Source organism: Perissodus microlepis, chromosome 10 (genome assembly GCF_051167445.1).
Source record: "Perissodus microlepis isolate ML-2025 ecotype Zambia chromosome 10, ASM5116744v1, whole genome shotgun sequence".
NCBI lineage: Eukaryota > Metazoa > Chordata > Actinopteri > Cichliformes > Cichlidae > Perissodus > Perissodus microlepis.
In genome coordinates, this window is record NC_140470.1 from 4879491 (window position 1) to 4907385 (window position 27895).

The 27895-nt window shown below is 40.0% G+C and overlaps 1 protein-coding gene across 3 annotated transcripts in view; it reads left to right on the top strand.

Annotated features, from left to right (window-relative positions):
* The window catches only part of pknox2 (pbx/knotted 1 homeobox 2), a 105575-nt gene that overhangs the window by 14016 nt on the left and 63664 nt on the right, over positions 1-27895 (top strand). Inside the window, exon 1 of one of the 3 annotated variants that reach the window (XM_084941572.1) lies at positions 5332-5582. The exons of the other annotated variants lie outside the window; for them this stretch is intronic. The gene's annotated coding sequence lies outside the window, so the exon portion shown is untranslated. Of the gene's footprint in view, positions 1-5331; positions 5583-27895 lie in introns of those variants that run through there. 3 annotated transcript variants of the gene reach the window in all.

Below are 27895 nucleotides of genomic sequence, written 5' to 3' on the forward strand. Positions count from 1 at the left end.
GTCTCCTGGATCCTGGATCTCCTGCTGGCTTTTGCTAAGTTTCACTTGTTGTGAGTTGCTTTTTACAAATTTTGCCAAACTAAGTTCAGTGCCTGGCTGCCAGTCTCTTATAGATCTAGTGGTAACCTAGATAAGTCTTCTTATCTGGCTTTTAGAACATTTGTAACACATCCATCCATCCATCCATCCATACCTATATTTGGCACTCCACTTTTTCTGCTGAGAACCTGAAAAAATTGTAAATAGAATCAGTGAGAGAGGGCAGCCCTGGTGAAGTCCGGCATCTACTGGGAATGAATCTGACTTATTGCTGGAAATGTGGACCTGGAACACGTGATTTTAGCTGTGGTTGCTTTTGTTCTTGTTTTTTTCCCCATTTGTTCAGAGCAAAGTTGACCAATGGGCCACTCTCAAAAAGAGACGCGTGGTTAAGCTTCTCAGAAAGGATTGGCTGCAGCGTAGTGTCAGTTGGACTGTGAAGGTGAGACCCACCATGACAGGAGATGAGGGATGACTTACACCTGCCTTCTTGATGCCCTCTTCAAAACAGGCCTGCTTATCTTGCCAGGATATGAGAGTGTGTTTGTACAAGCTAGGGCTGGGAAATTGAGAAAGCGGTTTACTGTTTTGAGGTTTTCTTATAAGTCTTTTGTGTCAATCTCTCAATCTCAGTGAAGCGGCATGCTACTGTTCTTCTTCTCCCCCGTGGTCAGTGGTATTTATAAACCATCACCAGCCGACATTTACAGACAGAGAAGCACCTTCAAGACACTATTTTCTGTACTGGGAAAAGGACAGAAAGTACTTTGTATTTAACTACCTGGATATGGAGCTGGATTGTGGTGGTGGCGAAGGGGGGGTTAAGTGGTGCATCTCTAATGTGTGGAAAAACATTGTGGAGGCTACAGAGAGAACCAGGGTGTCAGTAAATTCTGCAGCCTCAGTCCACAGGAATGTCATGAATTATTATTAGGAGCTGTGCACTCTGAACAAACAACTGAAGCAGACATTCAGTGTGCCAGTGAAAGAGTTAACTTTCTTCCTTTGGACTCTCACCAGGAGGGAAGAGTCAGAAAGAAAAAAAGAAAGGTTAGTTTGCTTCAGACACTGATGGGGAATTCCTCTCTGTCTGTTCTGCCTTTGCCGCCTCTGCCAAGTCCATTGTGCTTCTGCCTTCCCGAGCTGTTTCATGCTCAGACAATGAAAGAGTGTTTAAATTTGCAGCAAAAAAAAGTGTTACCTTTATTCCTACTATGGCCTCATTATTTATATAATGGGCAGACACTGGCTGTTTAAATTCAGAGAGAATGAGTCTGCTTTAACCGAAGCTTTCTTTGTGCTTCCTTCATCCATCTTCTTTAATGTACATATGGGAAGCACTTTTTTCTGTCTGAGAGACATTGAAAGATTATGTGCAAAATTTACTACTGCTATACAGCACCAGGCTGAGGAGATTATCAACATTCTTCACTACATTTATGACTTTGTCATCAGCGTGTACTGTAGTGCATAAATTTCATTCTACCACATGACTCTGACATTTTATACAAGATGGACATTAAAATAACAGATCATGTCTTCATGCTTTATATCATTTATGTGCAAGATGTGAAAATCTGTAATCTGTAAGTCATTTTATGATGCATTTTTGAAATTACACATCATCATTATTAGCAACAAATTTAAAAGCACCTTTTAATATTTTAGTTCTATTTTGTGCCACCAAAACAGCCCTAAGGCATGGGCCTGGGACCTCTGTGCATGCCCTGTAGTGTCTGGAACTGTGATGCTGGCAGGGGATCCTGTGAGCGCTGTGGATTGGGCATGTTCCAGCAAACCTCTTGATCAAATGTGCTTGTTGAGAAGCTGGGTGAAAGTATTGAGCGCTTGTATTGGTCCAATACACCCAATAACATGCATTTTGATGCTGTGTAAGGGCAACTGCCATCGGGCAGTATCCAAGTTGCCCCGGATGCATCCAATGGAGTGTGAATGTTAGAAAGTGCTTACGCGTAAATAAAAGTGTTGTATGAATGTGTGTGTCATTGGTTGAGATTATAGTAAGAAAGTGCTTTGAATGCTCAGCTGACTAGAAAGGTACTACACGAGCACCTTTCTAGTCCCTAACATAGGTTTAAGCAGTAAAACCTACCTTTATATGTTTGGGAAAGGATATGAGTAACAGCAACCAAAGGTTTTCAAGCAGAACACTGATTGTAGTTTCATAAAAAGATAATCAGAAATCAGTGATGTTCGTACTGCAGTTGATCACTTCATCTGACAATGAATGTACCCATATAAAATAATGTAAATTGTGGTCACAGCAGTTCCATTGATTTATCACAGAGGCCACAGCTTAAAGATGTGATTCATTTCACTGACTTACATGTACATCAGTTAGGAGTTTTCAAAATATATATTTTTCAAAATATATCTAAACTTGTGCAGTCACATTATAGAGATACCTCTGCAGGATATTGCATAATATGAGCCAAGACAACTTCTTTTAACTGGCCTGCTGTCTGTCTGGATTGTTTGATTCATTTTTGTGAGAATCAAGGCAGGATTCCACCTGGGAAATGCCTCTTGTGTCTCCTCTCTGTGTGTTAGATCTGACAGTCTGACAGCTGGAATGAAGTGCAAACACATCCTTTATGTTTTCAGTGTGTTTTTACCTGTGTGTTTGCCTCAAAAGAAAATGCATGTAAATCTTGATATACATTTTGCATAACAGATGCACTTTGGTGCCTTGGGATATAAGCTTTTTTGGGCAAGTTTTGAATCGGACATAAATGTATTCTCAAGTAAAAATATTTATCCCAGTACATGGAGGCAAGGCCAAGTAATATCATGGTATTAAAAAAAATAAAAACATTTTTGCCTTCCTTTTGACGTCTCGTACATAAGCAAAGAGTAAAGATATAGTCAGTTTCATTATATTCTCAACTAGACAAGCAGATGTGTGATGTAGGTCGAGAGAACAGTGGTATAAACTTTTGATACCTATAATGACAGTTGATAAGGGGCATTTTACTAGTATCGTTTCTTAAAGGCAAGTTTCTCAAATTAAATACAGAAATTAATATTATGTTTTTCAGGGCAATCACTTTTATCATATTCATCTTGTGATGAAGCAGTTTTATTCTGAAGTTGTCTGGTCTCTTCAGAGATGACTGGCACCAATCCATAGGGCACGACAGCTCAGTGAATAGTTTGGTGATAAGAAGAATTAAAAATGATGCCCCTTTTATAGAAACACCTTTAAATGAAGCACCAGCAGCACACCCTCAGCAACTTTGTCAACTGCGTGCTCCTGTGCAGTTTTTCAAATGTTTAATTACTTCTCAGCTTCCTTTAGCATCAGTGGTACTTTAATAAAACTTGTAGCTTTGGACTCCCAGATAGCTAACCCCAGTTAGCTGTACCCCTGCTACTCCACTAACCTGTTCATGTTTCAAATTGAATTTACCCTCTCATGAGACACCTGCCAAGCTAAAAACTCTAGTCTGTGAAACATAACACTAGAGACTTGAGCAGCCATAGTTGATTCTGTTCCTGGGGTCATAGTAGCCCCCCTTGAAGGAAATATAAAACTGCCAACTAAGAATAAATTAGATTTTGCAAGACTGGAATTCACTTTAGCAGTAAAGCACCTGTTTGCATTAATTTTGAAATTACTTAAGTCACTCAAATTATTACTGATTAATACTGAAACTGACAAAGTGTGTAATTTTGATTTTAAAAAAATACCAGACTTTGCTCCTCTCCATTCAGAACAGTAGTGACATGCTTAGCTGCATGTTTTTCTTAAACCACTGGCTGTGTCATGTTCAAAAAATTGATGTGGTCCTTTTAGGAGAAATGGCATCAATTCCACTTTACATCGAGCAGCTCTCTTTTCTAGTAATCTCGTCAAATTATTGAGCCCCCAAAGTGTGATTATTCAGAGTTGGGCACACAAAGCAGAGTTACACACATATATACTATGAGTCTTCTAAAAAAGAAAGCTCCAGATCAAAGTCCTTGGTATAACTCACAAATGCACACCTTAAAGCAGATAACCTTTAGCTGAAGAGGAGGAGATAATTTAGATAATTTAGAAAACCTTTGTCTGGCTTGGAAAAATAGTTTTGTGCTCTATAAAAAAAGCCCTCTGTAAAGCTGGGACATCTTCCAATTCATCACTGATAGAAGAAAAAAGAATAATCCCAGGTTTCTTTTCAGTACTGTAGCCAGGTTAACAAATATGGAGGACCACAAGAGCCATGCGCATGGAAATAAAGAATTCTGTGCTTAAATAATGAATTGTAGAATAAATTCTGCATTTGTAAATTCATTTTTGAATTCCAATTTAATAAACTGATTTTTAAAATGCTTTTTAAAAACTTCATTTCAAAAACCTTTTTCGAATTGCACTTTAATAAACTTCATTTCAAAACCCTTTTTCGAATTGCACTTTAATAAAGTGATTTTCACAATGCTTTTTAAAATGGCGATTCCACTCCTCATTTCAAAATCCATTTCCCTTTCCTGTTCGCTCAGGGATTAACTTTTGGATTAGCTGTTGGATTAGCTGTTGGATTAACAACTTCTTTTTAAAAATCCTGCGGCTATTCAAATTAGCCACACCGTGGGATGTAATGAGTGAAAATGTGATGTCCACATATGTGGACGCCAGGTCCTAGGAGGTTAAAGCTGGAACTGCACACGCTAGTTTAAAGGCTGTAGGTTGCAGCCATTGCTCTAACACTGTGTAAATGTAACAGGGCTCAGTGCTGGTTCTAATAGTCTGAGCTGCTTCCAGATTTATTTGTGAAGAGCACAGCAGCTTACACAACACGTAGCCAGCTCGTACAGCTGTGACGTAAAATTTTCACAAGCTAAGATGACCTTAAAATAACGGGGCGGCGTGCGGTGATGCTAGCGTTAGCCATGTTAGCACGTTACCTTCAACAGGTGGTCAGACTGAATAAACAGGCACTCAGTCAGAGGTTGCGCTGTCTGTTTCGCTGCAGGGTCTTCACATATCCGTGTCAAGTCGAGTGTAAATCCTGAGGCTGAACGGCCTTTGTACAAGCACACACGCTACTTAGCAGGGCAAAGCTATGAGCTAGAAAAATCCAGGCAGACAGCCTGTGTCTGTCCAACCAATCAGAGAGCTCCTTACAGCCCACGGTGTGGCTAATTTGAATAGTCGCAGGATTTTTAAAATGAAGTTGTTAATCCAACTGCTAATCCAACAGCTAATCCAAAACTTTTAAAACAGCTGATATTTATTTAAACTCTCTCTGATTGTTCTGTTCAGTAATTACTTCCTTCAAACCATCAATGTGTCTATTACACTCAGTTCCTTCTAGACTGCTGAAAGAAGTCATACCATTAGTAGTCAATCTATCTCTGTTAACGGGTGGAATGGAAATTGCGATGGACCCAACCACATAGTTCACTTTACACACTTTTATTTCCCGGTTGTTGGCTCTTTTTCAGCTGCCATCCACACACAACACAACAACAACAACAACCCAGTCGGGACCCAGTTCATCATTCTAAGCCGGTGAGACGTGATCGCTGATGCCTCTCAGGTGTGTCCGCCTCCCCCGCAGCGGTGCCACAGCCCATGCCCTGCCACAACAGGTTACATACCACAGGCTTTTAAGATGGTGGTATTAAACTATTACCGTACTTTCTGGACTATAAGCCGCTACTTTTTTCCTAGGTTTTGAGCCATGAGGCTTATACAAAGGTGCGGCTATTCTGTGGATTTTTCTTCCACCACTAGGGGAACTCTAACCAGAATTAGAATAAAAAACAAGATAGATGAAAAATCAATGCAAAGAAGAATACACTACTTTTTCTTTAGGAGATAGAACACGCACAACAAATTACCAACTGGTAATTATTTTCAAATCCTCGCCCCTTCATCATGGAAACCACACGAAGAAGTTCGTATGATGCAAGTTTTAAGTTGAAGGCCATCGATCTTGGTATCCAGGAGGGAAACCGCGCTGCTGCACGCAAGCTTAGCGTCAATGAGTCTATGGTGAGACGTTGGAGGCGACAGCGGAAAGAGCTCATGCAATGCCAAAAGTCGAGAAAAGCTTTCAGAGGACATAAAAGCAGGTGGCCTGAACTTGAAAATGTCCTGGAGGAATGGGTGAACACACAGAGAGCAGGTGGCCAAGGTGTATCCACTGTACAGATCCGACTGAAAGCCAAAACAATCGCCCGCGAAATGAATATTAAAGATTTCAAAGGTGGGCCGTCATGGTGTTTCAGATTTATGAAACGTAAAAACCTGTCCATCAGGGCACGGACCACTCTCTGTCAGCAACTCCCCCCTGACTATCAGGAAAAAGTTGAAAACTTCCACAAATTCATTGAAAAAAAGATACAAGAAAACTCCATTGGACCAGACGACATAATCAATATGGATGAAGTACCTTTAACATTTGATCTGCCTCTGACCAGGACCGTTAACAAGACAGGTGCATCATCCGTGTTGTTGAAAACAACAGGCCATGAGAGGACGCACTTCACCTGCGTTCTGGCATGCACGGCATCCGGACAAAAACTTCCACCAATGGTGATTTTTAAGCGCATAACTATGCCGAAAGAACAACTCCCAAAAGGCATAGTGGTCAAAGTTAACACCAAAGGGTGGATGATAGAAGGTCTAATGAAGGAATGGTTAACGGAGTGCTATGGGAAGCGCCCGGGAGGATTTTTTCACCAGAAAAAAGCACTGCTTGTTTTGGATAGCATGAGGGCCCACATCACAGATTCTGTGAAAGCAGCGATCAAGAAAACAAACTCCATTCCAGCTGTGATTCCTGGAGGTACAACAAAGTTTTTGCAGCCACTTGACATCAGTGGAAATCGGGCATTTAAAGCTGCACTACGGGTTGAGTGGGAGACTTGGATGACAAGCGGTGAAAAGTCATTCACAAAAACTGGCCGCATGCGAAAAGCATCCTTTTCTGATGTCTGTCAGTGGATCCTAACAGCGTGGAGTGCTGCGAAAGAATCCACCATCACCAATGGGTTCCGAAAGGCTGGACTGCTGCGCGAAGAGAGCGGCGCACCTTCAGAGCCAACTTCACCGGAGGATGACAGTGACACGGAGAGCGAGACTGATGGAGACAGATGTGATGAAGCGCTTCTGAGCCTGTTCAACTCCGACACTGAAGAAGACGACTTCATGGGTTTCAGCGAAGATGATTAAAGTGACTTGTGGTTTCAAATGCAGGAAAAATGGAGGTAAATAAATAGCGGTTATTTTCTCTTGGTTCTGTTCCGTTTTAATCAGCAAAGTTGCTGCCGTGTTAAAAGGCATTGTTCGGAAAGAATCTGTTCAGGTACATACATGTACATTTGCAGTACAAGATTGTTCTGTACATGCAGTAAATATCTATTTTTTCATCATAGATATCTGCGGCTTATAGCCGGGTGCGGCTTGTATATCTTTTTTTTAAAAAATTTTTTAAAAATAGAGCTGATGCGGCTTATATACAGGTGCGCTCTATTGTCCAGAAAGTACGGTACTTAAAAAGCCTTTACTTTACCCTCCTGTGTTAGCGATTTATAGACCAATCTCCAACCTTCCTGTTATTTCAGAAATTATTAAAAGACTAGTTGTAAAAAAGCTAACTGACCATCTGCAGAGGAATAGCTTATTTGAATAATTTCAGTCAAGTTTCAGAGCTCATTATCAAAACAGAAAGCTGCTAATGACAGTCTTATGGTTTCTGACAGTGGATCTCTGTGCATTTCATGTTAAACCTCACCTAAGTGCAGTGATTTGATATTGTTAACCATAATATTTAATTACAAAGCAGAACACCATATTAAAGGAATTATGGTTTGAATCATATCTATGTAAAAGAATAACGGATTTGTTCGTGTAAATGTGAAGACTTCTTCGCACACAGAAGTTCGTCACAGACTTCCACAAGGTTCTGTGCTGGGACCACTGCTATTTACATTATACCTGATCACCTTTCATTGCTATGCAGATGATACCCTGCTTTACAGTGCTTCTGGAAAGTATTCACAGGTCAAATTGTTCCACATTTTTACTATGTTACAGCTTTATTCCAAAAATTAATTAAATTCATTTTCACCTGAAAATTCTAGATACAATACGATAACAAACTGGGTAATTATTTTTAAACTTTGACTTAACAAGAAAAAAAAGAGCAGAGTTTATGAGATTTTCCTTTCCACTGTTGCCAACTGCATGGTCATAGGGGATTATTTCATTGTTGGAGTTTTCTCTCAAATATTTTAAGGTCTTTACCTTACAGTGTAAAGTGCTGTGAGGCAACAGTTGTTGTGATTTGGTGCTCTATAAATCAAATTGCATTGAATTGAACTGAAATTGGACAATCTCTTTTTATCCCACTAGTCTATAGATTATCTTTTCTCTCTTCTCGGTGCTGCTCTCATTAACTAGAAAGGACTCTGGAAGTTTTTTCACTGAAAGGCCAGACTGTAGGAAATTAGACGGGTCTCTTTTTGTTTGCTCAGTCCATCCTGACTCATCACTGTGGGTATTTTTAGCTGTAAATTCCGGTTTGGCTTTCCCCACACCGTTCACAAGGCCTATCATATTCTTTGAGACAGAGAGGAATAATCAATGTCAAATATCAGCCGAATGACGATTAGTGGTGTACATACAAAGTTAAAAAAACCTTGTGTTTCACAGTGTAGCAGCTGGATAACATGCTCACATCAGTGTGCGAATAGGCTGCCTGTGCTGTGTTTTGTCTGGCACAGCTGCCTGTATCTGCTGCATGCTCATTAAATGCTGGGCTTAAACCCGTGGTGACGCCATGCCAGCTCCGGTTACTCCCTCAGGAATACCTACTATTGTCATTCACTGGCCAGATTAAAGCTATAAAACTAAACTCTAACTAACTGTTGAATATATGTAAAGGAACAATGAGTGTATTTAAGTAATAAAGATGTCCTCCATTGGTAAACCTCAAGTAGAACTGGGGCTGGTTCTTGACTCTGCGCAATACTTTAATCTCCCCATACAATCAGATTCCTCACTGTTGAGGAGGCCAAGTGACCTGATATCCTGTTTGTCAGGGGAACAGAAATATTTCTGATTGTTGCACATCCTGCCGGTTAGCGATCTGTGGCAAATACAGCTGCCGGGCATGAAGACATATTTAGCCTCTATTGTATGAGTTTGGACACAGTCATGCTCTGTACTAAGCTTATCTTTAACGCAGAGGAATGTTTTTGAAATGAGATGTTGCTGGCTTGTCAATATGTGTGGGAGATTCTTGTAAGTTTTGTACATATGAGCTGCTAGAATTGTCGTGCAAAATTAATTATTTCCTATTATCCTTTTATGTGCCCCTGAATCTCTGTGCACCAAAAATGCTGTCTGTGTTTTATTGAAATGAAATTATGCCATAATGTCACTTTTGCTATTAGCACCGAGAGTCTGTGCATGCCAATTGAGCCTGCTGTTGTCATAGCAACATGAACCACTAAACCTCTGCGCAGCTGTTGTTATGAAAGCCCTCGAACAGCTGGGGGGCTATAGCTGTGGAGGGATTGTGGGAAACAGGTCTTTTGGTCCTCCCTTCACACCTTGACCCCAGAACCTACTAGCAAACGGAGGGGGATTTAGATATCTTAAAGATGCCCATCTGGAATTTTTTTGCTCCCTGTACAGAGATTCCATATGATTAGAGATAAAGTTTAGTCAAGAAGTTGTGAATATTCACTCATTCCTGTGGCTACCCAAAACCTGCTTTGCCATGAAAGCGAACAGTGAAAAATGAATGAACCAAATGAGGCTACATTCTCTCCCAGGGTTTGCCTGATGCATTGGAGCATATCCCATTATTGATATGAGCAAATGTTGTACACGGTGCAACAATAAAGCAATCATTTTACAAGGAGCACAACTTGTCCAGGGAGTAGCACTCTGTGAGCCCCACTCCTTCAGTCATAATAAACCCTGAAACGTGAACCAACAGCAAAGACTCATCCTCCCACTATTTGATTTAATGCAGAGCTGACTGGGGAGGTGTGAACCTATCACTACACCGAATACTACCTTTTTGTAACTCGTTCAGCATTACAATGCTTTTGCACATATACTCTTTTGAAAGCAAGTCAGAATCTTTACATATTTACAGTAATTGTACTCCATATTTATCTTTTTGGACTCTGCTAGACTAGCTTTGCATGATTCCCAGTTCAAAATAATCCTTATTTCATCTGATTCAATCTGCGAAAAGGGCCCTTTAAGTTCTTTTTGGTTGCCCCTTACAAACAGAAATTGTAAACAGGTGCAATCTAAATTTCATTCTGGCTTTGAGTTGGTTATTGGGAATATCAGTTTTAATGGATAAAGGGGAATGGTGAGAATTCTAGTGCTTTGGATATTTAATACTTTATACGTTCCATTTAAATAGACATTTAAAACACATCCTATTAAAAAATAGGATGTGTTGCTGCACTTTCCTTGCAAAATTGCGACAAGCCTGTTGGAAATTCTTAAAATGAGAGCTATCCCTTCTCACTCATTGAAAAAAACATAAAAAAATTAACATAGCCAACATGATGTAACCAACTGGTTTCTGGACAAAACCTCAGCATTAACAATTTGTCCCCTACTATGTGATTAATGACTAATCCACAGACACACATTATGGAGTAGCTAAGTAGTAGTAGTAGTATTAGTAGCTCTCCTTAATCCTAAAAAAACACCTTGAAACAAATGACCCCCCCCCCCCCAAAAAAAAAAGACAACACCAACAAAAACAAAACAAAACTGCTGATTAGTACTAAAGGTACTAAAAGTGCTCCGAAAAGTATATACAGCACAAACACATTCAGGTGAAATTCAGTAACATGAATTAGCAGAGGTGGGGCCTAGCTATTGGCTGCCGCTGCTCCACATGTCAAACCAACTTTAAGCTTCAGCTGTATGTAATGATTTTTACTGCTGTAAATTTTGGAATTTTAACATAGGAGTCTGTTGGGATTAACTTGCCTTTGGACCCAAGCTTAAATTGCCCTGAGAGGAAGAGGAACAACAATTTTTGGCTGTTCGGTGTTGCTTCGTTTTCACTTTGCTGCTTGGTTTACATGCCTGGACAGCCAAGACTCCAAGACTGAGAGCAAACTTTTCTGTTTTATAATGTCTGGTTGCAAAAATAATTTTCTTGGGAAATATAAATCTATACTGAAGTAAAATGTTATTTTCCATAGAGGAAAATGGAAGTAGAAAAGCGCAAGTACACATCGGGCGATTGTACCTGATACTGGGCAGATTAAGGAATGCTAATGTTTCTCTTGTGGATTTTGTGAGGAACAGGGTGATTAGACCTCCACTCTCCTGGGTGGAGACCCTCGCTGCTCTAGCTTCCACTCTGATTTTTCTTTGACGTCGACAGGAAGGTCAGCTGGGTCTCAGAAGGGCCATGGAGCGAGAGGAGGGGAATGGTGTGCACGGTGGGTTTTGGTATAAAGAGATTCCCCTCTAGGATCACACACAGGGGCCAGAGGGATCACCTAGGGAGGAAGAGCCATTGAGCTTAGGGAGGGCTCTGGGAAGGATTACCATAAGGCTAAAATGTTTTCTTTGTGGCTGAAGGAAACCTAAGAAATGCTCTTACCCAAATCTCTGGTCTGAAGTGGCTGCTTGACAGCGAAACTCAACCTATAGTACTAGGAATAAATATCTGCTCCTCCCTTGAGTTCTTCAAATTTTCAATATTTGTCACATTTATATGTTTCAGCAAACAAATTTTAATATTAGTGAAAAATATCTGCCACCATGTAAATATAAAATGCAGTTTTAATATGGCAGCAATTACTTTTTTACATATTTTTTCCTAATGAATGAGAGCGTCATTGAAAAACTACATTTTGTATTTACACAAATTATTTTTGCAAAATAATATAATTTGTTTGATGATATGACACATTTAAATGTTACAAATATGCAAAAACCAAAGAAATCAGGGGGAGGGGAAATTACTTTTTCTTGGCACTGTACATCCTCAACATATTTGTTTCCCCCCAGATTTAAGTTTTTCTTTACTATCTCTGTTTTCTGATACACCCCCCTTTTCAGAAGCAAAAACCCCCCAAAACTTGATACTCAATTACACACAGTTTTGAAATTTATAAATGATCCAAGTTGACTTTTGTTGAAAATAACATTTGGCGCAGTAACAACAGTAACATTGTCAAAGGTGTAGAAGAAAATGCAGTGAAGCGTCAGGAGTGTTATGTGACAAAAGGACAGCAGGAAGAGCGAAAGCAAAGGTTTATAAGATGGCAGCGAGACCTACAGGAACATTAACCAAAAGAAAGGAGGCGGAGCTGGAAGTGGTAGTGTTGAAGATGTTAAAGCTTTCATTTGGAGTGACAAAACTGGACAAGACTAGAAATGAGTCTAACAGAGGGGCCGCTAAGGTTGAGTGTATATCAGAAAAAATTAGAGATGCAAGGCTAAAATGGTATGGCTGTGTAGAGGAGGGATAGTGACATGGCTGACAAAGGTTTTATGTAGCTTGAGGTGCCAAGCAGAAGGAAAAGAAAACCACCACAGAAAATATTCAAGGATGCAGTGAAGGAGGACAGGGAAAGAAGAGGATAGTAGAGAGATTGTGAGATGGAGGCACATGTTCCCCCAACGGGAGCAGCTGAAAAAAGAAGGCCGCAGCATTATTAAAGTCTTGCTGCTTCATTTTCCTGTATAAAAAGTAAATGTGTTCAACTTATTTTGATGTATTTTATCACTGGAGTGGCCCTATGCCTATATCTATATCACAGCCCATCCCCACATTGTCCTTTTTACATTAACAGGCTTGACATTTTCAAGTTGAGAAAGAGCTAATAGAAATAACAAGTTCTATACAATTGAAAAAAACAACAACAACAACAATAATAATCAGGATTTTCTTCCTTTTTGAATCGTCATAGGTAGCGATAAACTAGATGGATTATTGAAATGAAATGGGTTTTGGATGACATGGCAATTTGCCCAGTAAAATTAAATGTTAAATTAAATTAACCACTTTGTTTGCATCCTCAAAATAAATAAATAAAAAAAAAATCTCTTTCCATTTTCTTATTGAGACTGATAAACTTTAAAGTGAGAAAAGTGTCTGGGCTCAGACATCAGCAGATTTCATACCAGTCCTCCCTACTCATAGGGTGGTACCTGCATACCACACAGAGTACTCCCGACTGAGCTGTGTAGAACTGGATAAATACCATCCCTTAAGAAGCTCTGTGTTCACAGATTGCTGGAGGTAGGTGGCCTGCTGTGAGGCCCAACCACACTCCCACTGTTCTGGGGGAGCTTTAAGTGAAAGATCAGGTGTCCAGGCCTGAATGCCTGATTGAACTTAAATCTTTTACATGTGCACCAAAAATGCTCCGTGTGGATCAGTCACAGCCAGCCAGTCAACTATTCAATGGAATTTTAACCACAGCCATTTACTGATCTCCCTGTTTTCACCTCTTCGATATTATAATCACATTTGTACAGGGTGGGCCATTTATATGGATACACCGTAATAACATGGGAATGGTTGGTGATATTAAAGTCCTGTTTGTGGCACATTAGTATATGTGAGGGGGCAAACTCCTCAAGATGGGTGGTGACCATGGTGGCCATTTAGAAGTCGGCCATCTTGGATACAATATAGTTTCACTAGTTTTAAAAAGGACAACTTGTTTTAGACCAGTTTTCGTAGAAGTCGATCTAGAATCTGGAACAGTCTGGCTTTATTATTTTAATGTGACAGTTTATGATGCAGACTGGTTTTAAGAGGTTAAATCTAGTTTGAATGACAACTTTATATCCTTCTTAAACAAACGATTGACCAGTTGCATTCCTGCTCCTATTATTTAATAGTGTTTCAGTATTAATAATAACTTTTGCTAAATGTTTAATCATTCTATAATGTCTCAATAGGCTGGGAGTGGAGGACAGACAGACAGAAGATAATACAACAAGGTGCTGCGTTGTTGTGGGCAAGCTAATTGTAAGGTGCCATTTTCCTGTTGTGTGATGTTGGATATTATTATAAGTATCAGAAGCAAATCTATGTGCGGTTTTGTTTTGTAGAGAAATGTTGAGAAAGTGGCATCAAGATCAGTTCTTGTAATAATTTAGGAGCACAGAGTCACATGTAATTCATACTTTACACATGGTGGCATATTGTTGTTGGGTACACTGTGAATGATTACCCTGCTGAAGTTCAGTTTAACCAGTTGAATTTCAATCACCTGAGCAAACTTTATCCCTATTTCTTCAACCCCTGAATTGTTATGTTTACTCGCTTCTTGCTGTAGTTTCAGTCTGTGGTTCTGTTTTTTGAAGTTGTTGATTATCATGATTAATCCTTTAGTAAATGAACTGTTTGTGCACATGTTACAAGTAAACAATAGAGTCAGTTACCAATGACAAATCCACACAAAAGAAAACCTGGGTTTTAGGTAACTCACTTATTCCATGTTCTTTCCTTTTTTGTTTATTACTGTTGTCTTTAGCTACTGTTTAGTTAGTGTTAGTCAACAAAACTATTAAGTTTAGGAACAGATAGTTTTACTTAAATTACCCACTTATCAGCCTCCTCTGTCAGGCTTTTGAGACATACCACCCTAGGTGCATGTGCACTAAGAAGACAGCAAGAGGTCACCTGAGTAGTAGCCATTGCTCTTGTTATTTTACTGGTGAGGTCAGGCTTATATTAGCAATCTCATGTAAAAATGTGACTTCCTTTTCTTTAAAGTTGTACTAGTTAAATATAAAGTGTGTTAAAGTGTCCTAGTCATGAATGATAAACTAGAAAAATCAGGTGATGGGAAAAACATATATTTTCTGTATGTTGTTTGTAATGTTGAGCAGAAATTATGTGGCGATGGAAACCACCATCTTTAAAAAGACCATTACTTTCTAATGATACCTGGACCTCCCGGAGACCAAGAATAGGGCACTTCATTGGTTTCTAAGAAACAATTGTCTGGCCTTTGAATGTTACTTTGGTCTGGATAGTGGTTCTATATTACATTTACATGACAAAACAACCCATTAATGCCCTCAAATTGTTTTTTAGATCCTCATGACTGGAACTTCTTCCCACAAAACACTTAGTTTGCTGCCGAGTCATTGAGACAGCAAAGTAAAATTGTAGCGTTCCACTTTTAGTAAATTATAGGCACTCATTAGTGTAGAGTTCATTTATCTAGTTTTTCACTGGGGACATTGATATCAAAGGGGTTGTTGGGAGAAAAAAACAGGTTAGGTTATTTTCTAATTAGCTATTTTAGAATTATTTGAGGAAAATGGAAAAACTCAGTAGCATAACACCAAAGCCAGTATAGTACATTCTGTACTGGACAGCTTTTACTCTAAGGCAGGTAAAGACTATGTTTTGCCTATTTGTGCTGTGAAGGTACTTCCTATAATGAAGAAGTCGAACTTTCATGGTTTTAAAACAGAGCAGACATGTACATCTTGGAAAAAAAAGCCAACAATCAACAATGTTGCCATAGTGGGTAACAACGCTTTGAGCTGTAACATTATTTCTTTGGCTAGTAGGCTACATTTACCAGTGGCTTAAGTTACTTTGCCCTTGGAATAATTTCAGATTCTGTCTCTCTCTTTGATGTAAAAAATACACTAACTGGTGTTTTGGTTTGTCAGTTTCGTACGTTGGAAGAATGGAAATGATCACAAAGCACCACACTTTAGTCTCAGATTTAGCCATTCTTATATTTTGCTTGTTTTACGTTATTGTATTTTTGCACAACTCTGTTGCTTGTGAAGCTCGCACACAAGAATTTCACTCACATGTACTGTACCAGTGTACCTGCACATGTGATGTGACAATAAAAGTGATTTGATTTGATTTGAGCATGCTACAGCATTACATTACAGCTGTACTACTGCTACCCAGTACAGCAGTAGTTTAGTGCTATTTCACGCAGGATCAACTCTAAAATGTTTGTGAAGCAAATGGTGAAAGTCATAGTCCTATATAGTCATAGTCCATATAAGGATAGGATTGTAGTATCTGGGGGTTGCATGTTGTTATGGTGGGTAGAACTATATGCTCAAGTCAAGAAGAGATTGACCCAGGGGCCCTTCTCTATGGAGTCGGCATGTTCTCTGTCACATGTACTGGGAATTGGCTACAGCTGTGAATGTGAATGTGAATGAATGCCTGTCTCTAAGTGTTAGTTGTATGTCAGATTGGCAGGCTGTCCAGATGATATCCTCTCCAGCCACCTGTATTCCACCAAAGGAAGGTTTCAGAGTCACTCTTGATATCGTTCATCAAGCCTCCAGTTTGAAATGTCTGATTCTATATTTTAGCTACTCTATGTATCAATTTCTATAAATGTACCTTCCCTAGGAAGAGCTTAGTTAAGAAGTTAAGAGTTAAGAACTAGAACAATGGAGGAGCTGTACACACATGGCAATCTAGTTTTTTGCCAAGCGGTGTCTGGTTATACTAAGCCATTTGTCTCCTCGTACACACAGGCAAGACTAATCGCACAGCCAGTCTTCATGTCCTCTCAGCCCCTAAGTGTCCCCCACCTCCTACCCTCTACACCCAGAACCTCCACCACGATTCCCCACCAAGGATTGTTTTACGCTTAATTTTGTTAGACTTAATGAGATTTCACTAATTAAATCTCCTCCTGGTTGGAGGAGACCCCCTACCTCCCTTTACATTACCCCCCTTCCACTTACTATCACTGCTGCCCATGGAGATTGTGCTCATTTTAGACAAATAAACTTTTTTTTATGAGGAACAGGACAGTGGGAGTTTTTCAAATTTGATTGGGTTTGTAAGGGCAGGAAAAGATGAGCTGCAATACAATAGAAGTGGCAGTTTTTGTGTATTAACTTCAGTACTGCTGTTCTTCAGCCATATTTTGAAGCACAGTAGCCAAAGCTTTAAAGCAACTCCAAGTGACAGGTCATCACAGCCATGCACACATGTTCCAAATACATGTCCCTAATAATAATCCCTGCTTAGCTGCATTGGAGTGCTAAAAGGGAAGTGCTGAAGGGTGGGACTCTCTCAGTTCAAGCAGTGAGGCCTTGGAGGTCATTGTTGACAGCAGCCGGTTGCCCTGCTATTGTGGATGACCCAATGGGACTCTTGCAATGACTATAGTGGGAGCCAACCTCCTGTTTCCTGTTTGAGTCCCGGACACCTAGTGCCAGCTTCGCCGCTTGGCTCCCTGGCCAAGAAGTCCATTATACCCCTAACACTCCCCCATCTTCTCCCTCTGATGCCTCTGTGTCCATTGTAGCCCTGCTCCCCCATCCTCTGTCTGATTTATGCACATGCACATACACACCAAACAGCCTCACATGTGTGCTGTGGCCCTCGGGTGGGCGAGTGGGCAATGTGCCCGTTTCAGATGTGAGTGCTTCCTTGATGAAGGCCCATGCTGATCGGATTTCTGCCACCTGTCATTCAGTTTAGGAGGCAGGAAAGGGGGCAAGATTGCTAGTGGGTGGTGTGGAGTGAGAGGGTTGGGGATGGACTTGGGGGGTGGCAGCACAGGAGAGATGCCATGGCAATCTGGCTCAGGTCCTGCAGCCCACTGCTGTTTCAGTAGTCTCAGAGCCTCTCAGACTCAAGCGGTCCTTTTTGGTCAGTTTATTTTTTTCTTAAAGTTCCTGCACAATAAGGTACATATCTTCTCTATGATTGAAAGAACACAATCAGTGCAGTTCAGTGGACTCAAAGAAAAATCCATGTTGGTTATTGCCAACGTTGTATTTGCTATGATGGCCAGAGGCTTTTTATTGCAGCCTAGCAAATCTAGATGGGGTTTTTTTGGCCATTCTTTTCCAAAAAAATATTATACTATTAATAATTATCCCTTGGTGTAAGTCATTCTCAGTAGCCCAACATATTTATTATGAATTAGGTGCTTATAGATTGTTGCTGGTTTAGTTAAACTAGCATGGAAATGCTAATAGACAGTGCATATTATACATATCTACTTTATAACTACAGTTACTGTAACTGGGGGAAAAAAGGACAAAAATGTTAATGCTGTATCTATTACAGGTATACCTCGTGTCGTTTAGCTGGTTGCTTTTGACAGATCTGAAGCTGTATATGTGCACTGTAGCTTTCACAACAGACTACAAATAATAATGCTGATATTTTAAGAAGTAATGAAATGATTTTAGGTACTAGTTGGGCAACAAAATACAAAATTCACCTTCAGATAGATATTTTCTTCCAAACTTCTGTGACTTGAATGTGTTTGACACTTAAGTTCTTCATTAATATCCTCACTATGCTTTCCCCTTCATCACATTTGCTACCTCTGTGCTTAACCAACATCCTCCAATCCATCCATATCCATTTCTCCCTCACCCGGGCTCTTTACCCTACCAACCCTAATTGTAATTACGTTGATTTAACTTAGACACATGTGGCTCCCTCCCTGCCATCTGAATGGAAGCTTATTAGTTTGAATATTTTTTTTTTATATTTATTTATTCCAATTTCTCAGGGTCCCTGTCGGCATTTCCAATTACTCTTGTCGTGCGGCTGTAATTGCCTCCATGCTAATGGCCGCCAGACAATCGTGCTAAATGAGGTGAGGCCGAGAGGCTAGGAGCCTGACTTCATTAAGATCTAATGGGATTTTATAAGGGGGACTGAAGACCCAGCTCATCAAAAAGAGGGAGATGGAAGGAAAACAAAACAGATGGAGGGGGAGAACCAAATCACCACCACACTAACTTAGCTTGCTCCTTTCCATGGCACTCCGATGACAAAAAAGAACAGGTTACTCTTCTTGCACACGAATACTACCTAATTATAGAGAAATGCAATGCTACTGAAAACTGCACAGTGCCTTACAATGAAAAAACAGACGCTGCTAAAGAGATAAGTGCGCATAATTTCTCTGGTTGTCCAGTTGATCATAAAAAGCAGCAATTTTATGTATCTCAGGCTGTTGGAAACAGTCTCAAGGCAACTGTTTCTTTATTGGCAAAGTAACATCGTATATATAAATGATATATTTGTGGATAGACTAGAAAGTCGAGGTCAAGTCCTCCCACATTTTTCACACGTTATTCTCACAGAGAAAGATGCGAATACATAGCATGCACACAAAACCATGTTATGAGACCAAAGCAATACTGTAAATCTGCATACAAGTTAAATCACGAAACCAGGAACTAGAGAGGGCACGCATAATATTTCAGAGCTGGTATTGTGATTATCTTATGATGTATTGTTGTAAACATATGTACTTGGGTGCAGGTTTCACTTCATCATTGGGGAATGTACATCAAGTTGGTCTTAGAGGTCCTTTTCCAAGAAACGTTAAAGATCAAACACTATTTCCTACATTCTGAGGATTTTTACTGCAACTCCTTTTTCTGCATCAATGTAGTGGTTAAAATCTCTACATTTGGGAGAAGGAAACAGGTAACAGTTCAACATATAATAAAATGCAGTAAGGCTCTCAGGCATTCTTTATCATTTTCACATATAGAAGTGCATAGATACGCTTTCTAAATATCAGAATAGAGGTGTCTCCTGTATCTTCCTCCTGAAGAATGCACCTATGTATGGAAGAAGATGATACTGGTCATGCTGTTTCTTTCCTTCACATGTTTGCTTTGGTAAAAAGGACCTCAATTACAAATGACTAATCGTAGATATGATCCTTGATATGTTGTCTTGGAAAGTGCAGAAACAAATTCAAATGTGCCTCCACGGCACGTGATCGCCTACAAGTTCTCTTCTCTGCCTTTAACGTAATACATATTTGACCCGTCTCTAGTCACCTACATAGAACCTGATTAGGTAGAATTGCAATATCCATCTGAGTCACTGTATTCAAGATACTCGAGCAACATGGCAGCTTTCAAAAACCAGTGCCCCCCTCCTATGTATTTTTAGTTGATAAATTCCAGGTTTATGAGAATTAACCAATAATTCACCTCTCCTCTGGTTGGAAAAAAGTCCAGTTGTGTGGAAATCCATATAAAAACATCTATTCAGCTAATGTTATCTGTAACCTTGTTAAACATTATCCTGATGAATTTATTGGTTCAATTGATTACTTAGTTTTACACAATAGAAACATTTTTTTTTTAATTTTCTGAGGTTCTTTTGTGTGTGTGTGTGTGTTTGTGTGTGTGTGGGTCAGGCAGGGGTAATTATTATGTTTTTCATAATTTTTCTGAAAAACGACAATTACAAAACAAATCCAACATTATGCAGCATAAACTTTATAGTGGGGTTGTGAGTGCTGCACTGAGACATACAAGCAATTCTTGAAAGATCTGCTGTCAACTGGTCGACTGTTTCTTTTTTAAAATTAATTTTAGTCATCTTGTTTTAGATCAGAGACAATGCAAATGTATCTGTTCTTTCGACAACATGCAAATATGAATCCCAGAACCGCTATCCAGGGAAATTCAGTGATATAAATAGTGGTGAAGAATTGCAAAGTGTATGTGGACACAGTGGAAATAAGGCCAATTATCCAGAAGCTAGATCTGCTGTGGATTCCAGAAAGGTAAAATTGAGTTTTTATTTCATTTTTTTAACAATACAATGTTGACTTTATTTCATTTTAAGAACATAATGTTTAGTTTAAAACTGACATATTAAATAAAGGTTAAAGGTTAAAATATCTGATCTGATTATCTGACAAAACCCTTCTAGATTCTCAAACACTTCATCAAATATGTATCCTCAGCTCGTCACACATATATTCATATGACCCGTTTTCCTCCAAGAGGTTTATAAATCTGCCAATTTTAAGTGCTGGGAAGAATTCCTGTTCTCAACTTGATAAATTTGCTATAACAAAAAGCTTCAGAACTGTCCTTATTTTTAAAATGTTGTTTAAATACATGTTTAATTCCAAAAATGGCATAAAGCCCATAGAGAAAAATGTGATTTACTCCAAAGCCAGACCTTCATTTCTGACATTTCAAGCAAAAAGCACTATTTTCTTACTATTTCATATTTTTGATCTAGGAATCCATCCTGTATTAGTCTGAACAGCCACAATATAAGGAAAATCATGAGTGCCTCATCTGCCTCAGTCAAACTTATTGCCTAAATTATTCTTTTCTCATTCAGTTTTACCTAACAGCTGTCTCAAGGCACTTTACTGTATATTGTAAGGTAAACAGTAATCAACAATAATAATAATACTAAGAAAACAGTTGAGAACAGAACCTGCCAAAGTTGAAAATTATACTACTCTGTTATACTTTTTATTCTTATCTCTTTATTAACCAAGATTCACACAAGCTAATGGACTTACTTTACTTTTACTTTTGCTTTAAAATAAAAAATTCTCATCTTCCAGTAGCAATTAGAAGTTTCTCTCTAGGTCAAAATGGTTCAGGAGTAAGGTAATGTGAAGCACAGATGGTAAACTCTGCTGTGTTCAGACAGCAGTACCTCGTGAATGCCTTGTGTGACTATGATACATTAAATATCCCAATGAAACTCATCTTCTTCTTGCAAAACCATGTGAATTTTGTCTCTACAACAAACACTAATGGAGTTACAGCCAGTTAAATAAAGCTTGTAAAATGGGCCCAGCAAAAGGCCCATGGTAAGGGTTAAAGTACTTACCGGTACCAAATCTAAAGCGACATGTGAACTGATGCCAGTTTAGGATAATGCAGTAATGACAGAAATATAACTATGTCCTAAAGTTTCACAGTCAGCTGAGCTACCAGGTTACATTATTTATATAATAATATAGTGACTAACAATGTAAACAAAAGCTAAAAGGATCATTTTCCAGATAGAAAAAAGTCATACTGAGTCATACTGAAATATAGAATAAATTCAGTGTGAATCTTTTGCACAGACTTATCGTGAAACAAACAGATGTGTGTAATCGTTTGGGCCTTTTCAGTGTTTTTTGTCCCCTGATATGTTGTCCTGGCTGCGCTCATGGTGGGATGGTGGTTGTGGTTTCAGGCTCGATCCTGGTAGGAACAGCTGTCCTACAGCTGCCATCTCTTCTGCTTCAGAGGGGGAGGTGCCAGTGGGGAGGCTGAAAAACAGTCCCAAACCTCCTGGGTCAGAGCCCTGGTATGGCGGTCTCCCTGGCAACCAGAGCTGAGACTGACTGCGGTCTCGTGTGTGTGTCTGTGTGTTTGTGCATGCGGTACATGTGAGTTTTAGGGAGGTAAAGGTGCCGAGCTGTTCCTTACTTTTTTCAGTACCACCTTTAATATAACGATCATCAAATGTTTCCCTAAGATGATATGGAATGAGGTCAACAGAGTTCATGAAGTGTAAAATTTCCTTCCCTTAAAAAAACAACAAACAAGCCCGCTGAAACCACACAGGGATGATTAATATTCGGTCTCTCCCTCTGTTTCTCAACATAAGGGAATGTGAAGCTCTCTAAGACCAAGATACTGAGAACGGGAGGAATAGGGAAAATGGGGGAGGAGAAAAGCAGTGGAAAGAGGAAGATGTGAATTTAGAGAAGAATGAAGAGAGAATATTGGCGAGAATGAGAAAGAAAACAAGGGGATGCAGAGGAGAGGAGAGGAGAGGGCTCTGGAGATGGAAAAGCAGGGGGATGGACAATGATGGTACTTGGCTTTGGCCCCATCAAAATAGCAGTTGTCATGCTAACTCCACCCCCTTTCCTCCCTTTCTGTTTCACATAAACTGAGGTGCTCCTTCATCTCCGGGCCTCAGAGCTCTCAGACATTGTCTAATCACTTACTATACCTTTAAGAATGAATCTTTTACTATAAGTGGAAACAAGTATATTGCCTTAGATTAGTTTGTTGTCAAGAGTTCTTTCTTCTTTTTCTGCTTGCTAAAATGTCATGTTTTGCATTGACTTGAAAATGCACTAACTTTTACACAAATGCTCCAAGAGGTGATTTCAAAGTTTTAGTCACTGCTGTGTGTGTGTGTTTGTGTTTGTGTCTTTTTCCTCTAAGCTTTGATTTATATCCAAGCTGTCTGTGCCCACTCCAGTCAATGTATATTGATACAGTGGTTGCTGAGTCTTGGCAATTATCCTATACAGTGCATCCTGGCACTTTAACTTGAAATTATAGCGCCCACCAACCTTCTGTGCAAACACATTTGTTGAGACAGGTGCGAGTTTGTATTGTGTTCAGTGGAAGATTCTGTACAGTCCGTTACAATAAGCTCACAAGGCAAAAGCACAGTAACAGGTGTTAGCTGTGACACATGAGCAGTATTGTGTATTGGCTGATCAAGGTGTGAGAGGAGTGTGTGTGTGTGTGTGTCTCTGTGAATGTGTGTGTATTTGCGACAGAGAAGTGCTTTTTTTATTGACACTGGCAGCACATACTGTACTTTGGTGCAAAATGAATTTCAATTTACTTCACTTTTTCTTTCTTTGCTTCCTTTTTTTAAGCCAGCAACTTATGAAGAGAAGCACATTTTAGACTGAAATGGCACAATGCTCATGTTTAAATGGAAATTTCTGCAGTGGCTGTGACAAACGTGTTTAAAGCATTTAATGTCACTTGAACAAGACAACACTTAAAGAGAACATATTGTTCAAATCAGCTTTTACATTGTTTTTAACATTGCTACGTGTCCCCAGTGTATACTACACCACAAAACGACCTTCTTTCATCAGCCAGAGTGTGTCTGAATCTGCTGGCAAGCAAACTGAGCCTTAAATTCCAAAAGAGCAGCTGCCACAGCACACTAGCTGTATTTTCTTGATAAAGATGCAAAGTCTAGAATGTCTATAGGATGGACAAAAGATACTTCATGAAATCTAAAAGAGCAAATCTTTTATTATTTGGCAATGCCCAAAGCTGATATGCTCATTAATCTCTTATAATAAACTGCGTTGACATGGAGAGCTGAGGCCTAGCAGACACCAACATTCCAGTGCACAGGCTATAAGGAGAGAAAAACACCCACTGTACTCTTAGCATTTTTTAAGCAATGGCCATTATGGAAAGTGCAGTTTTGCTATTAATTTTTGAAGCCTGCAGGTTGCTATTTAGAGTGTATATTAATGTATCATGGGCTGTGTTAATGTTCTGCCTAACCCTTTGATGTACAGTGTATTAGTTGAAGTACTCAGTGATATGCCAACAATTTTATAATGAATTATATTGTTTTGATTGCGTGTTCAAATCAATCTGCTGGATTGCTTCTTCTTCTAGAGAGCTGAGTGTAAAAGCAGAGCTCTCAATTTACCAGTTGACCTACCTTCACCTATTGTCACAAGCTGTCGGTAGTGACTGAAAGAATGAGATCGTGGATACAAGTGGCGGAAATTAGCTTCCTCCGAAGGGTGGCTGGCCTCTCCCTTATAGATATGGTGAGAAGTTCAGACATCTGGGAGGGGCTCAGAGTAGGGCTGCTGTTCCTCCACATCGAAAGGAGCCAGTTGAGGTGGTTCGGGCATCTGACAAGGATGCTTTCTGGGCACCTCCTGGCTAATGTGTTCCGGGCATGTCCCACCGGGAGGAGGCCCCGGGGCAGACCCAGGACACACTGGAGAGATTATATCCCTCAGCTGGCCTGGGAACGCTTTGGTGTTCCCCTGGACAAGCTGGAGGAGGTGGCTGGGAAGAGGGAGGTCTGGGCTTCTCTGCTTAGGCTGTTGCCCTCGCGACCCGGCCACGGATAAGCGGAAGAAGATGGATGTATGCTTCTTCGTTTTCTTTTGACAAAATGGTAACAGAAGTTGAATTGTTGCCTTCTGACAGTTGAAAAGAGAATAATTAGTCTTTGCAAACCAAAAGAGAAAGATGAGATCCATTTACACAGAGCTATCAAAAATGCTTGTGACTGCACTTCCTAAACAGACACATTAGATTTGTCTACCAATTATCCATGGCACATGTTAATGCTGAGTGTGAACGTGTGTAAAAACGGATTTTAGTTATTAAATGTCATAATAGTTTTAATAATACTGGAATAAGCTAAGTAGTATTTCTGCAGTGCACCTTGTTGGTGATACCTGTATCAGATTTCAAATGGCTTCTTACAATGACGTCTTGTTCTTCTGTATGTTATATCTGTGCTAACAACTGCAAAACGTTGGCTTTATTTTAGATTTACACTGATGAACTGCCACTTCAAATAAATCACATATACAACCCCAGCTGGCTGCAAAAAAAAAGACAAGAAAGGAAAAGTGGGTAACCCACAGTAAGTCTTATTTGACGAAGACGTAGAGTTGAAATAATAAACTGAGGGATCTATTTGTAAAACTGCTAGAGTAACTATGTCACTATATCTTTGTCAACCTGGATATCTTTAGTATCCATTTTTTGGTAATTGTTGTTTTGGAAAATACTTTTATAACAACTCAAAATTTCTGCTGCAGTGTGATGCACAAAAAACCAGAAATGAAATCATCATAAAACATGAAATTTGTATGATTTCACATCCACAGGACTGCAACATTTTAGGCTTCAGACATCACACACGTGTGTTTACCATATATGGTAATTTATGTGTGATGCTCCATGCTGCTTCCCAGGCCTGTGGCTGCACACCAGTGGAAACAACAAACAGGAGACGGATCTTGAAATGTGCCACATTCTTCTTCTTAGTCACAAGTGGGCCAGTTCTGACAGACCGGTGACAGGAAAACACCAAACGTAGATGGGCTGGACGTTGTTTCCATAGAAACAGACCTCATGCGAAAAGGTCACTGTCAGAGGATTTTCTGAGAAAGAAGGCACGAGGATTATAGGTGGTGAGGGTATGGGGCTGTTTCACTATCCATTTTTATACACTCAACCCCCCTCCCGACCAATATTCCAACAATGATAAAAAATGTAGGATTTAAATAGCGCAATTACATGGCTGCAAATGGTGAGAGCCCCTCTCTTTTTATTAGTATTTCTTTATTCACTTTTGAAGTCGAGAATTGAAAAGGGAGAGTGGTCGACAGCCTGCGCGATGCCTGAGCTTTGTGTTTCAGTGCAGATACGTCGCCTGCCTGCCCCCTCAATCACTGGCAGATTCTTCTTCTCTCCCCTCCCTCTCAAGTCATTTTAATTAAGTCAGTCTCACTGGCATGGTAGGCAAAGATAATTGGAGAGGGTTTTTGGATGCCATTTACTCTAAATTACGCCTGTTTCTTCCCATTCTCTCGCCTTTTCCTCCACTCCCACAGTTTCTCTCACTACTCCCCTCCCCTCAGCTCCCCATCTCCTGGCAAAGAGTTACCTATCTTCCCTTTTTCTCTTTTTCCGTCTTATATTCAAACGCGAAATATGGATTAACCTCTTCTGTGTGGCTGAGGGGACGACTTCCAGTGAATTGCAAATTTTGGCCAACGCTGCAATTTATTTGAAATGGCAAATCAGGCAAAGCAATTTACTGGAAATGAGGAGCTTCTTTGAACTTTCCCTCTTTGAGAAAGTTTGTGTTTTCTAATCGTGTGTAGGAAAGACTCTTATAGACTGGTCCATCCTGTACTTTAATGAGAAAGTACAATTCTGGGTTTTGATTTGCTTCATTATGTCTGTGAATGAGGTGTCGAGGATTGCTGTAAAAAGCTTTAGTCACTGCATGTTGTCAGTGAGGATCAGAGTATCCGTGTTCCTATATTACTTCCACATGTCAGGAGCTTCCATTAAACCAAGCTGGTTTGTGTTTAGTGTCGACATGCTTGCTTCAAAGTCACTTCACTAATATATGGCCTAAATCTGCAGGAATGTACAGCACATAAAATGTATCAATGGATGATTGATAGGCCAAATTGCACACACTGAAAGGAGCAAAAACATGTGTTCAAATTAATCCACGTTAGCAGCACTACCGGTGTTTCAGTGGTCTATGGTGTATGTCAGCCATGTAGGATGTGTGTGAGTGTTAAGTGTGCATGTGGGGCTCCCTCTATCAATCAGGAAGGGTTGGGTCCTGCTGCTGAAAAGGGGCTACAGTGGGCCACCCATCCAGTTGAGCGCTCTGGGGAGATCCAATGTCCTCAACGCTTTAATGCACTCCAGATGTCCCTTCAGCTGAAAGAAAGAGAGACAGAGAGAGAGAAGTGAGAGGGGGGCAGAGAGAGAATTGGAGGCTATAATCCTCAAAGCAGACCTCTAGCTGTCTCACAGCCTATAGCTCTGGTTTGGGGGATTCTTGCCGGTGCACCTGGGGCTTTGCGCTGCTGAGTTTCATTTCAAAATAATAGTGATTACATATATCATTTTTTGTCTTTAACTTTGTTTCCTTCCCATGACATCAGCAGACAAACAGCTAAGTATATAGTTGCTAAGGGTTGGGGGGGGGGGGCGTTGTCGAACTGTGACAGTTATTTAACACAGTACTCATATGGTACTCTTGTTTTGGTTGCTGATTTTAATGAGTGCAGTTTTCGGAGAAGTTTCTGAGTTTTCCATCCATCCTTGTATTTGATATCTTATCTGGGGCAGGGTTGTGGGCGACACATTCTAAGCAGACTTTTCCCAACCACCTCCTCGTGCTCTTCTGTGGTGAAACTGAGGCATTGCCTGTCAGCCAAAAATCCCTTCAGAGTGTCCTGGGTCTGCTTTGGAGACTCCAGTCAATGTTGGAAACACCTCACCTAAGAGGTGTCCAGCAGACATCCTAATTAGACGTCTGAACCACCTCAACTGGCTCTTTTCAGTGCAGAGGAGCAGCAGCTATACTCTGGGCCCTCTTGAATGACCAGGTTCCTCAGTCTACTCTATCACACTCTCTGCATCCAAAAGTCCCCCGGGGTCCACTGGTCCACTGGATGGACTGGTCCATGGAAACCTTATTTTGCAACTCACTAACTGTGAGAGTTAATCTGCTCTCATTTTTAAATATCACACCTGGAGAATTCAACTGTAACAAGTCTTTTCCAACATCTATGTATTAGGTTTTCACTT